This window comes from Anser anser (assembly GCF_964211835.1).
Source record: "Anser anser genome assembly, chromosome: 10".
Classification (NCBI taxonomy): Eukaryota; Metazoa; Chordata; class Aves; order Anseriformes; family Anatidae; genus Anser; species Anser anser.
In genome coordinates, this window is record NC_139730.1 from 15188993 (window position 1) to 15202418 (window position 13426).

Below are 13426 nucleotides of genomic sequence, written 5' to 3' on the forward strand. Positions count from 1 at the left end.
AATAATTTTATCTAACAAAGCTGAAGGCACTCCAGAAATAATTGAGAATTCAAAGCAAACCTACATTGCAGTCTACTTTTAGTTACCTAGTTTCCCTTTAGTCCTTACTAAAACTATCATATGCTTGCCAACCTGAGATTGTAACCTTACCTTATTTCCTTCTACAAATTTGTTGACTGCCTGGTTTAGCAACAGAAATATAGGGTGACACAGAGAAAGCCTAAACTAATCCTAAAACCTTGACTTGTATATTAATTAAATATCTGCAGTTGTAACTGAAAATTGCATGCGCCTTGTCTGCTAGAGTAACACTAACAAGAGATTAACATACAGATCATTTGAGTTGACATTTGGTCTTATTTCCTCATGCAGCAAAAAAGACAGGCAGGATCCTTCCTCACATCCATACTCAACTCATGCAAATAATGAGACAAATAATGCTCCTTCTCTGCCACCAAGCTGACTGTGTACATCAGCAAAAGCATATTTCCTAGAAGCAGTGTCACTTCCTTTAATCAATGAACTTGTGATATGCCATCAGTCAGTCAACTTGTATAAAGATACGTATTGAAATTCTGACACTGGTCACAAAAGCCTTCTGCCTGGCAGCACTGAAAATGATCTGAAAGAAATATCATTATGTGTGGAAAGCTATTCAGCAGACACCTTTCAACAAGGTGATAGCTGTTCACATTCAACAATTTCCTCAACATCACGACAGATGTTTCCTATATTCCTATATTCTATGATTCCTTATTCTATGATTTCCTTATTCTGTAGTTTGTCTTGGCTGCTTTGTAATACCAATACTACCTGCCTGGAAGCCAGGCAGTCCTGGTACATGGGCAATACCACTACTTGGGCACTGCATTCATTATAATCTAACTGCCTGCTCATACCACTTGACCAGATGGCAGCACTTTTGAAAGCCTCACATTTTTGAGAGCAGATCTAAAGTTCAGGCACCTGAACTCCCACAAGCACTGTCCTGCAGCACTACATACACAGGCTACTTGTGAAATATTCTCCCACCAAACCTACAGTGTCTGGAAATACTTAGAGCATGGCACTGAGGGGCTGCTCACATGAGTGAAAACACCAAACAAGAACAAGCAGGCTTTTCTTTCACCTTACTTTCTTAAACACATGAAGTGCTGTACACAAACCAGCAACACCAACGAAGTCTTTTTTCACATCATCCACTTAATGTACTCTCTAGAGAGATACATATATACAATCTACAGAACAATGTACAAACCAAAAAAAAACAAGTTAGATTTCTGCTGTTAAATACTCAACAAAAGGAGATGTTCTCCAGTGAATACAGGACTAGTTAAAAGCTTACCTTTGGGGAAAAATTTCTATCTACTTGAAAAAGTTTTTCTAAAAGACTTCAACACAAATCCTAATATCCCACGCTTAATATTCAGAAGGCTACTGGAAATACATTGTTTAAAATATGAAATTTTATAGGTGTATGACTACAGGTATAAATAGTCTTGCCCTTTACCACTTCAGCACTTATTAAGGAAAGAACTGAGTATCTCCCTTACAACCAATCTTCTCACCATATTAAATATTAATGAAAAGTGTACATGTTTAATCTAAGAAAAATCCTTAACCCTCACATTACTTGCTTGTCATATGACTAGATAAGTCATTATCGATATCATCTCACTGTTTTATCACAACCAAACACGTTATACATTTGTTTCCCCTTAGCTTTCTCAGAACTGTCTTGAAGTTGTTTCATAACTCATGAGAATTATTCAAGCTGAATAATGGGAAAAAAAATCACTAAAAAGATTCAAAAGTTAACAGAGCGTATACATTTTACAGTCTACACACATATCCAAAAGCCACGAAACATCAAGCTAGAGACATGGTTAGTATTGCAAACAGCATCACTCATTTTCAAGATGTACAAAAAGAAAAAGAACAATTTTGTTGTGTAAGTAACTAGTGGAAATTTACAAAGTCTAGAAGTCTCTCTAACCAGTTGCAGCTGGTTTGAGAGCCTACCAGGGGAGGTGCCCCGCTAGACCTTCTGTTCACAAACAGTGACGGACTGGTGGGAGATGTGGTGGTCGGGAGCTGTCTTGGGCAGAGTGACCACGAAGTCAGGATGGGGACCAGTAAAACCGCTGTCTTGGACTTCCGAAGGGCTGACTTTGAGCTGTTCAGGACACTGGTTGGCAGAGTCCCTTGGGAGGAGGTTCTGAAGGGCAAAGGAGTCCAGGAAGGCTGGGCACTCTTCAAGAAGGAAATCTTAACGGCTCAGGAGTGGTCTGTCCTCACGTGCCCAAAGATGAGCCGGCGCGGAAGAAGACCGACCTGGCTGAACAGAGAGTTGTGGCTCGAGCTTAGGAGAAAAAGGAGGGTTTATAATCTTTGGAAAAGAGGGCGGGCTACTCAAGAGGACTATAAGGATGTTGCGAGGCTGTGCAGGGACAAAATTAGAAGGGCCAAAGCTCACCTGGAGCTCAACCTGGCTACTGCCGTTAAAGATAACAAAAAACGTTTTTACAAATACATCAACACCAAAAGGAGGACTAAGGAGAATCTCCATCCTTTACTGGATGCAGGGGGAAATTTAGTTACAAAAGATGAGGAAAAGGCTGAGGTGCTCAATGACTTCTTTGCCTCAGTCTTTAGCGGCAAGACCGGTTGTTCTCTGGATACCTGGTACCCTGAGCTGGTGGAAGGGGATGGGGAACAGGATGTGGCCCTCACTATCCAGGAGGAAATGGTTGGCGACCTGCTACAGCACTTGGATGTACGCAAGTCGATGGGGCCGGATGGGATCCACCCAAGGGTACTGAGCGAACTGGTGGAGGAGCTGGCCAAGCCGCTTTCCATCATTTATCGGCGGTCCTGGCTATCAGGGGAGGTCCCTGTCGACTGGCGGCTAGCAAACGTGATGCCCATCTACAAGAAGGGCTGGAGGGTAGACCTGGGGAACTATAGGCCTGTTAGTTTGACCTCAGTGCCAGGGAAGCTCATGGAGCAGATTATCTTGAGTGTCATCACGTGGCACTTACAGGGCAACCAGGCGATCAGGCCCAGTCAGCATGGGTTTATGAAAGGCAGGTCCTGCTTGACGAACCTGATCTCCTTCTATGACCAAGTGACGCGCTTGGTGGATGAGGGGAAGGCTGTGGATGTGGTCTACCTTGACTTCAGTAAGGCTTTTGACACCGTTTCCCACAACATTCTCCTCGAGAAACTGGCTGCTCTTGGCTTGGACTGGCGTACGCTTCGTTGGGTTAGAAACTGGCTGGGTAGCCGGGCCCAAAGAGTTGTGGTGAATGGAGCCAAATCCAGTTGGAGGCTGGTCACTAGTGGAGTCCCCCAGGGCTCAGTACTGGGGCCAGTCCTCTTTAATACCTTTATCGATGACCTGGATGAGGGGATCGAGTGCACCCTCAGTAAGTTTGCAGATGACACCAAGCTAAGTGCGTGTGTCGATCTGCTCGAGGGAAGGAAGGCTCTGCAGGAGGATCTGGATAGGCTGGACCGATGGGCTGAGGCCAACTGTATGAGGTTCAACAAGGCCAAGTGCCGGGTCCTGCACCTGGGGCACGACAACCCCAAGCAGAGCTACAGGCTGGGAGATGAGTGGTTAGAAAGCTGCCTGGCGGAGAAGGACCTGGGAGTACTGGTTGATAATCGGCTGAATATGAGCCAGCAGTGTGCTCAGGTGGCCAAGAAGGCCAACAGCATCCTGGCCTGCATAAGAAGCAGTGTGGCCAGCAGGTCTAGGGAGGTGCTTGTCCCCCTGTACTCGGCTCTGGTGAGGCCACACCTCGAGTACTGTGTTCAGTTTTGGGCCCCTCGCTACATGAAGGACATGGAGGTGCTCGAGAGAGTCCAGAGCAGGGCCACGAAGCTGGTGAGGGGTCTGGAGAACAAGTCTTATGAGGAGCGGCTGAGGGAGCTGGGGTTGTTCAGCCTGGAGAAGAGGAGGCTCAGAGGCGACCTTATCGCACTCTACAGGTACCTTAAAGGAGGCTGTAGAGAGGTGGGGGTTGGTCTGTTCTCCCACATGCCTGGTGACAGGACGAGGGGGAATGGGCTAAAGTTGTGCCAGGGGAGGTTTAGGTTGGATGTTAGGAAGAACTTCTTTACTGAAAGGGTTGTTAGGCATTGGAATGGACTGCCCAGGGAGGTGGTTGAGTCGCCATCCCTGGAGGTCTTTAAAAGACGTTTAGATGTAGCCCTTAGTGATATGGTTTAGTGGAGGTCTTGTTAGTGTTAGGACAGAGGTTGGACTAGATGATCTTGGAGGTCTCTTCCAACCTAGACAATTCTGTGATTCTGTGATAATTGCTCCAATAATCACTATAAAAATACTCAGTTGTGATCACTGAATTGTCATTATCAATAATACCATTTACAAGATTCCAGGATTTAAAAAAAAAAAAAGTTCTGTGTTATCAAACCTTAAAGTAACACCCTCTGCAGTACAACTTGTGAAAATGAGTGTTGAAGAAAGCAAAATGAAAAAAAGGACCCCATAAGTTTTTAATGTTACAAATAGCAAGATTGCAAGCAGGGATAGCTTTGAAGAAGACGCCCAAAAATGAATGGTTAAAAACTAAAACATTACTCCTTTATGAGAATTTCAGTATTTGATTCCTATTTAAATGAACGAAGCAGAGGGATTCTTGCAGAAAAAGTGTGTGCTTGCAAGCTATCTCATACCCACCCTTCCACTACAAATACCTATTACAAACTAAACTATCACCATCAAGTATTCCAGGCACAAACTCCTGAGATGCATAAATTTACATGTAGCACCTTCTCACCATATGTTTTCTGAACACAGTAACAGCGATTTCCCTCTTTTTTGGGGAAAAAAAAAAAGAGTTGGTACTTCTGAAAAGGCTCCATTTTGGATGTTTAACACCAATAGATGTGGCTTCTTCAAATGCCATATTCAGTCATCCTACAATTGATGCCTCTTACCTCTGCCTTACTAAAATGCCAGCTAGTCCAAACAACTGGTGGGTAGCCAGCTACAAAACAAAAACAGCTTATGATCTTGTGTCCATAGAATCAACTCAGGGCAGGAGAGTTCTAAACATGCTTCTGCCCTAAACTGCTGATACAATAGGAAAATTTAGATTCAATAGCAGCACATACCTATCTTCAGTCTAGTTTCTCTATTTACACTAGTCAGTAAACACAGATTTCAAATAAAAGAAAAAGTTGGCACACCAGTGCTTCCCTCCTAAGTTACTTGTGATCAGTGAGAACATCAACAGGTAAGATTCTATTCCCAAAGCAGACAATAATTGACCTAAAACTGATTTAACAAGCGGTTTCAAATTCATAGGGAAGAATGAGCAGACTCGTGTGTGAAACTATTGCAAGAGTCAGACATTAATGGACTGTCAATCCAATTTGTGCCAAGCATTACTGACTTGGTCCCTAGAGTTAAGGACCGCTTGTCAGCCACCCAGGATTGGCAACCTCTTTCAACAGGGCACATCGTTCCCCATACCAAGAGATCCAAAAGAAACAAATTTTAGCTACTCAAGAACATAAGCTGATTGCTTAATATTGTCTGACCTGTTTCTGTACTGTGATAATCATGCTGTAATCTGTTTTGTTTCAGACTTCTTGTAGTTTACTCCGTGCCTCCACAGCTGGGCAGAGACAGTGCTGTTGGAGACCTTAACCAAATCACGTTACGCTCATGTTAAACGTATAGTATATAAATATATATATATATATAAATATAATATAAATAAATATATAAAGTATACAAAAAACACTGACATGGGCTTGTTTTCACGTCAAGAAATCCTACAGGGTTTGCTTATGCACGCCATGTTCATATGTGTTCAGAGTTACTTCTATGTAATCACCAAATCAACAGTTTAAAGGCATTTTACAAAGCTTGGCTTTGTCATGGATAGCTTAATGATATAGTGAATGAAGAAAGTTTTTAAAACACACTGTGAATCCTAATCAACACAAGAACAGCCTTCTAGAAGCAAGACTGTTTCTGTGATACCTTTGCATACAAACAGAGCAGCTTTGTATTGTATTGTACAGACCTTCTCAAATACAGATGATTTCCTGCAAAAGTCACAAGCACTAATATCAACTATAAAATACTGAGAAGTATGTGATGCTTCACAAGTTTCACTGAATGCACCTTGTGCTGCCCTTGCAAATTCCCTCTGCCCTGGTTTTCACTGCCAGCCAGCACTCTACAAAAATTAGGAGTACAGAGAAGATAAAACCTGTTTTTTTCCAGTATTCCTGTGCAGGTGCCAAAATAAAACTATTAACTAGCTGATACAATACTTTGGTCCTTCCTGGCAAATATGTCAGATGATGCCCAAGTCTGTAATTAAGGGTAACTTCTGCAGCATGTGAGGGGTTGCTGTATAGGCCAGGGTAACTCACCATCGTTCAGTACAAGCAAGACAACACCTGAGACTTTCCACTACCTCCAGGAGGAACAAGTACTGACAACAGTGTGACACTCCTCCTGTACAGCTGCTACTAAAGCAAGACATCATTTTTGTTCAAGTTATGTGACAGAAGTTACCTTACACCTACCAAACTTTTTTTTTTTTAAATGGAGTCAAATTTACTCTTCAATATCTATAACTGGATGCTGTCATATTCTTTTTTGTTTTCATGCGTTTGTCAGCTAGCATCATTGTACATTAAGGCACAAGTAATATCTTATTTTCACATACTTGAATTCAACTACAGCAGCAGTTTATGCTACTAAGTAACTTGAAAAAGCTAACCCAAATGTATATTAAGCAGCGAATTCTCACACTAAGAATAGCTTCCACAAAGATACTACCTCTCAACCTCCTGCAAAGCAACATTACAATTAAGTGTCCAGTATCAGACAGGCACTGACTTAATGCTGCCTTCATTTACAGCCTTTTGCATTTAACCCCCCCATACATCAGAGAAATAAAGCTACAGTGACTCCCCTCAACATGAAATAACTCCAATGCAGTTCAGAGGCCAATGTAAGTAACTTTCTTCCCTTTCAGTTTGGAAAGGTTTCTGAACACATATTTTTAAGTGAAATTTAACCATATGCATATTTTTAAGTGAAATTTAACCATATGCACCTTGTTTAGCTTCACTGGTACCATGCAAGCACTTGCACCCATCATGCAGCCACACATACTGAGACGGGTACTGCAGCAGGTGGCAATGACTTGCACAGCTGGGAATGACAGGAGCTGTGCCATGGGGCAAATCCTAAGAGAAACTGGAAAGCACAGATACCCACATAAAAGAAGTGGCTCAACAGGAGGCTTGTCATTTAAAGGATGTTATAAATTAAGCCAACCCAACCACTGTTTGCCCTATATCTGCAGTTACCTCCCTTATTTTACTAAGACAAAACCGTAGTTTTGTTGGACTTTGTTGTTGTTTTGTTGGTTTTAAGTAGCTCAACTACCAGAAATCTTACACTGAACAGTTAAAATGTTGTAAGAAATATCTTCCCTTCTCACCACTGTTTCACATCCAGCCTTCTACCTGTGCAGGCACAAGGTTGCCAAGAGATGTCAAAGCAGCCATTAGTGTTGCTTACCAGTTGCTCAGCCGCACAAAGCAAAAGCTACCACTTTGACTGAGTGGCATCATAGCCCCCGTCCCTCATAGCAGCCCACACATTCATTCTCATGTCTAATTGGCTCACACAAGCACATTCCTCCCTCTACTCAATCTTTCAGTTGCTTTGAGTGCTTTGCTAATTACACGTCAGGTACAAGTTCACTTTAAGGGACCTCAGCAGCACTTGCCACAATTTGAGATACCCCTTTCCAGCACTGGAGGAAAAGAGAGAAGAAAAAGAAAACACCACCACAAGAAAAACTTTACACCTCCATGTCACAGAACAAAATTTACATTTCCATCACCTACCAGGACTAGAATTTGTAGCTTCACATTTACTTAAAAAAGAAAGTGATAAGTGATGAAGTATGTTCTTTTTCCTAACACATTTGAGAGCTAACAGCACGAATTACTGGCCTTTCTACTGCAGCACAATCTTCTAGACTGCCAATAACCACTCTTAAACACCTTCCTTGCTGGTTATTTGCTCACACCTATATCAGTAGGCATACCCACTTGAAAAACCTGCTTTAAGCGTTCAATTCTGCAAAGACACTGTATTCCAACCCTGGAGTTGTTTGTTCTTTTGTTTTGTTTTGTTTGGTTTGGGTTTTTTTGGTGCACAAAAGCTTACAAAAACAACAGCTGTCATTTCCAACATCAGCGACTCTCAGTAACACTCCTGATACTGTCCTGTAACATTCAACTTGCACATTTGGTCAGTTTGAATTCCAAGTTACAAGAATAGCATTCTGAAAATGTAGTATTTCAGTTTAACACAATTTTTAGCTATAGTCTAGTTAAATACTGATAAGCTGTCAGAGATGTTGGTGAAATACTGCCTGAGTATCAAAGCCATATTGAATTTTGAGGTTATAGCACCACAACTGTAAGACTCCATCAATCCATAGGATGAGAATGCGGGACAACGCAGGACTGCCAGTGCTGTTCTGCCAGTTCACTGGGTGGACGCACTATACCCTTGTAGTACTACTTCATGCCCAGGTTGTTTTGGCTGCCCCGAACAGGTAACTACCAACTCTGTATGAAGACAGAGAATGCAGTATTATGCTACAAAATTTAACAATGAACATTCAGAAATGCCACCTCCTGCACACCTGAAGCCCACCACAGATCAGGGAACTGTAAGTATTTGGAGTCTTTCTACACTCAAATATTAGCAGTTGGCTGTAAACAGTACTGAAAGTTTGCCAACAACCACACTGCATGGCGCAGTTGACACGGTGAAAGGAAGAGATGCCATCCACAGGGACCTAGACAGGCTTGAGGGGTGCGCCTACATGAAGTTCAACAAAGCTAGATGCAAGTTGCTGCACCTGAGTCAGGGCAATCCCAAACACAAGTACAGGGCAGAAAATAGATAGAGAGCAGCCCTAAGGAAAAGAAATTGGGTGTGCTGGCTGATGACAAGCTCAACATGAACCACCAAAGTGCACTTGCAGCCCAGAAAGTCAACCATATCCTGTGCTGCACCAAGAGCAGCATGGCCAGCAGGGCGAGGGAGGGGATTCTCCCTGTCTGCTTTGCTCTCTTGAGGCCCCAGCTGAAGCCCTGTGTTCAGCTCTGGGGCCCCTAGCACAAGAAACATGTTTGTCAGCTCAGTCAACGCCTCAATTAAGAAATCACCAAATGCTATTTAAAAATTACTTCCATTAAAACCATTAACATGGAAATGGCAGTGTAACTGTGAAGACTGGTGAGCCAATTGCATTAGCACTCAAAATGGGTACCTCAGGTCCGGTCTTCCCACCTTCTCCCATCCATTGTTGTAGCTCCAGAAGTGATGAAAGTAAAAACAGAGCCATTCTCAGAGCAACACTCAGAGCAGCAGCAGACTGCCATCTGGATGGTTCTATAGAGGGTTACAATGAATTACTTGCTTTACTTCTCATACAACCTGTGTTTAGGTTCATGTGTCAAGAACGTTCATCATTGTTACTATGCCCATACAACTCAGCCCAGGTCAGCAAGGTAGCAAAAAGTTTACCCACAGCAACACATGACATTTGAGAGTTGTTTTTTCACCTCTTATTCAAACTAGCTAAAATGTACAAAATAAGACAACCTTCAAACCTTTAAAACAGCTAACTTTTCTTCAGCTGAAAAAATCTTTATTTTCTCTTCTCTTGTCCTTTGCTGTTTTTTGAAAGGAGTTAGGAGAAGACAAAAATAGATAATAAAAGTCATGTGAAATAACATTGATACACAAAATCAAGTATCAAGAATTTTATTTTTATTTTAAAAAATTATACAAGACATAGGGATGGCTAAGAAAGAATAACTGTCCCCCGTAGGAAATTTGCTGCCACTAGGTTTGGTTATTGTTGCTGTTTTATTTGTTTTAAATCTATCCACTCTTCCTGTCAGTTTCACTCAAGTTTTAGTAGAGATGAAAATAAGTATCAAGAAATACATGAACAGAAAACTGGCCATTACAAGTGTTTGCGTTCTACAAGTTAATTTAAAACAATTACACAAGAAACCAAACTCTGTTCAAAAAACTATTTCCTTTCCAGAGGAAGGAGACAAACTAGAATAATAATGCACACAGAAAAACTGAGTGATGCCAGCTGCAGGAAAGCAATGATGCATAATTGAGCCCACATGAAGGCACTAAAGCAAACTTCAGCATTATAATTACGCTCCAGAAGCGACTTGTTTCACCAATCCAAGTTGGAAGCTCATAATGCTGGGGGACATAACCATCTCCACCCTAACAAGCAGTCAAGTCAATACTAGGACTGGTACAAGGGGTAAAGGAGGAAGAACAGACAGCAGCTGACCTTGGTTTGATCTAAACCAGTCTCCTTGAAATTGCACCCTCAGACTAGAGAAGTGTTCCTGTATCAGGAAGCATTTCTTACACGCACCGTGTGCTTCCTTCCTGACATGGTGCTTATCAGGATACAAGGTAGGCCTGAAAGACCCATGGTAACTAAAAAGGCTAAAGCCTCCTCTTCATCCCGGTAACAGTTCCTACAGCAGGATGACACCACCTAGGTACAGGAAGTCAACAGCAAAGCAAAACTGCTCTTGCTCGAGCTGAGGGAGACACAGCATACCAGAACAGATTTTGCAGTCTAAGGAGAAGGATACCCAGAAGACCCACAGTGCTGACCCAGTCTTTTCAACCCTTTATGACAAAGTATCCAAGCACAGATGCTCTAAAGGAAGCAGGAAATAACTCAAAGAGGTTCTCTAACAGATAAGGTTATTGTTCAAGTCCATGAACAACAAAGAAGTTCAAAGTTGGGTTATTTCTTTCACTGTTGTCAACTGTACTGGAAAATGTGAACTTGGATGTTATTTTTCATGAGAATGAGCTTTTTCAGGCAAAGGATTGTGCAAATCTGCTTAACAGACTTCACCATCACAGCTTTTGTAACACAATCAGTGTTACGTTTATATTCAAGTTAAGAAGAGCATTTATGGCAACTTCTGCCAAAGGCAGATGGCACAAGCTTATCTCTTCTTTTAAACAAATTATCACGCTACTTTACTCCCAAAAATCGCTCACTTCAATTTCAGCCCAAACCATTTATATTATGTATCCACTGGAATGAAAGGAATAAGACTAATGAATTTACACAAAGACTACAGATACTTCACTGCAATGCTTATAAAAGGCTTCAAGACACATGTAGAATGGAATAGTGTTTTATTAACCTACTGGATGTGGTAAGTCACCTCTGCTTTCCACATTTGTGCCTAAGAATCATTTTTTCATAGCTGGGGAGACTGCACGTTATTTTCTTAGCTGTACAGTTGTAACCAGAGAAGACACATCCTTTCTATACTGGTAGCTAAAGAAGCTAAAGTGTAGGATAACAAAAGATTCACCATCCTATCCTTAGAACATTTAATATGAAACATCTTCACAGTGTTGAAACAAGTCAAATTTTCCCAGTAGCTTATATGTTACTGACAACCGAATTTATCATGTCTTAGCAAGATGTTTTATGGTAGCTGAAGGAGCACTGAATATGCAGGTTCCCTGTAAACATATGAACCTATCTTTCTAGTTTCACAGATGCTATAGATGCCAAAGGCCCTCATCATCAGTCTGCAGTACAGGTTGTTACCCAGCACAGACCTTCGCAAACACAAGAAAACAGCATGGCTTACAACAAAACCAGGCATATTTGGAAGCTACATTGCTCTGGAATGATAGCTGGCTTTGTCCCTCTCCCAGCTCTCATTTAAGCCTTAACTCCCTACAAATGCCATAGATAAAACTATTGCAGCCTACTTTATTTAGCTGCCATTCATTTGGAATAAATAGGGGCTTTGTTTATAAGTTTCAAGCACAGAATGAAGGCCCACCCCACACATTTGTGCAAGGCAACTGGAATGCATCAGCATAAAGGTCTTCAACTATTAGTGGCTTCACATTTACAAGATACAAGTTTGTCAGTAAGTTGTCAAAGCTGAAGAGTTAATGCATTAACTGTTCTCCACCTTAAAAGAAGTGCTGGATATACCACAAACATATTTACTAGCAGCTTAAAACAGATGCTTTTAGTCTACTTGAGTGTCAGATAATTGTTCACATATTAATGAGCATGTTGAGACCAGCAACTTCGATTGCACTGCAAAGAATCAGAACAGCATTAAAACCGAAAAGGTTCCACTGTTAACATCCTCCCCCCCCCCCCCCCAACCAATCTTATTGTAAAACTTTTATATGCAAAGGTTTTAGCCTTGTTTCCACAAACCATTTCAAAATTCCCACTAAGGCTTCCCTAAGGAATTTGTTGTTTTGCAGCAAAAAGTAGATTTGAAAAAGATTATACTTCAGATCTGAGACAAACACTTTCTGTAAGCATGAAAGGCATCTCACTGCAATACTTCAAGTGACAAGAAGTGATTGCTTCTCTTAACACCAGCTCCATATACCAGACATTTGCAAGGAAAAGTCTTACATATATGGTCTGGAGAATCAACAGCATCAATTTTTACAGTAGTGTCACATTCAAATACATTTAACCGAAGACGAAATAATGACTTAAGCTTTTCTTATTTTCCCCATACAAAATATATGGGTTCAGGGTTTCTTTACCAAGCTATTCTGTACTCAGTTGGATTATTTTCCTTTATTTGAGGAAAAGTGTTAGAACAAATAAGCTGAAAGTAGGGCAGAGATCACCAACAGAGATGGGAGAAGAGCAGTAAGGTGACCAACACAACAGTTCATTTCTGTAAACAATATTTGTACTCAGTACTACAAAAAAGCTAACCCATCATGCTCTTGAGCTAACAATATCAGCAGCACCAACTCTTCTCCAATTCCATGGTCTTGAATTACAGCTCATCTAAAATTTAGCTCTGTGAATGCAAAAAACACTTAGAATGTTTGAAGAACAGCAGCTTTGCTGTCCAACTTGTAGAAGCTAACCTCTGCTGTAACCTTATGGCTTAAAACAAAGACAGCCCCTAGGCACCCAAACCACTATCCTTTACCTTTCAGACACTTGCTCTCTTCTTCAGTCACAGAATCATGGAATGGCTGAGGTTGGAAAGGACCTCTAGATGTCATCTAGCCCAAATCCCCTGCTCAAGCAGGGTCACCTTCAGCAGGTTGCACAGGATCACATCCAAATGGGTTTTGAATATCTCCAGAAAAGGAGACAACACAACCTGTCCGGGCAACCTCTGCCAGTACTTGGGCACCCTCACAGTCGAGAAGTTTTTCTTCATGTTCAGATGGAACTTCCTGTGTTTCAGTTTGTGCCTGTTGCTTCTCGACCTAAGTGAGGCAAGAGAAGCTCCAGTATTTCTGTTCATGGCCACCACAGAGCAA

General features: G+C 41.6%; 1 protein-coding gene across 6 annotated transcripts in view; it reads right to left on the reverse strand.

Moving 5' to 3' along the window:
- TLN2 (talin 2) overlaps positions 1-13426 on the reverse strand; it is a 227399-nt gene that overhangs the window by 193985 nt on the left and 19988 nt on the right. The window contains exon 1 of one of the 6 annotated variants that reach the window (XM_083850953.1): positions 9357-12182. The exons of the other annotated variants lie outside the window; for them this stretch is intronic. The gene's annotated coding sequence lies outside the window, so the exon portion shown is untranslated. Of the gene's footprint in view, positions 1-9356; positions 12183-13426 lie in introns of those variants that run through there. 6 annotated transcript variants of the gene reach the window in all.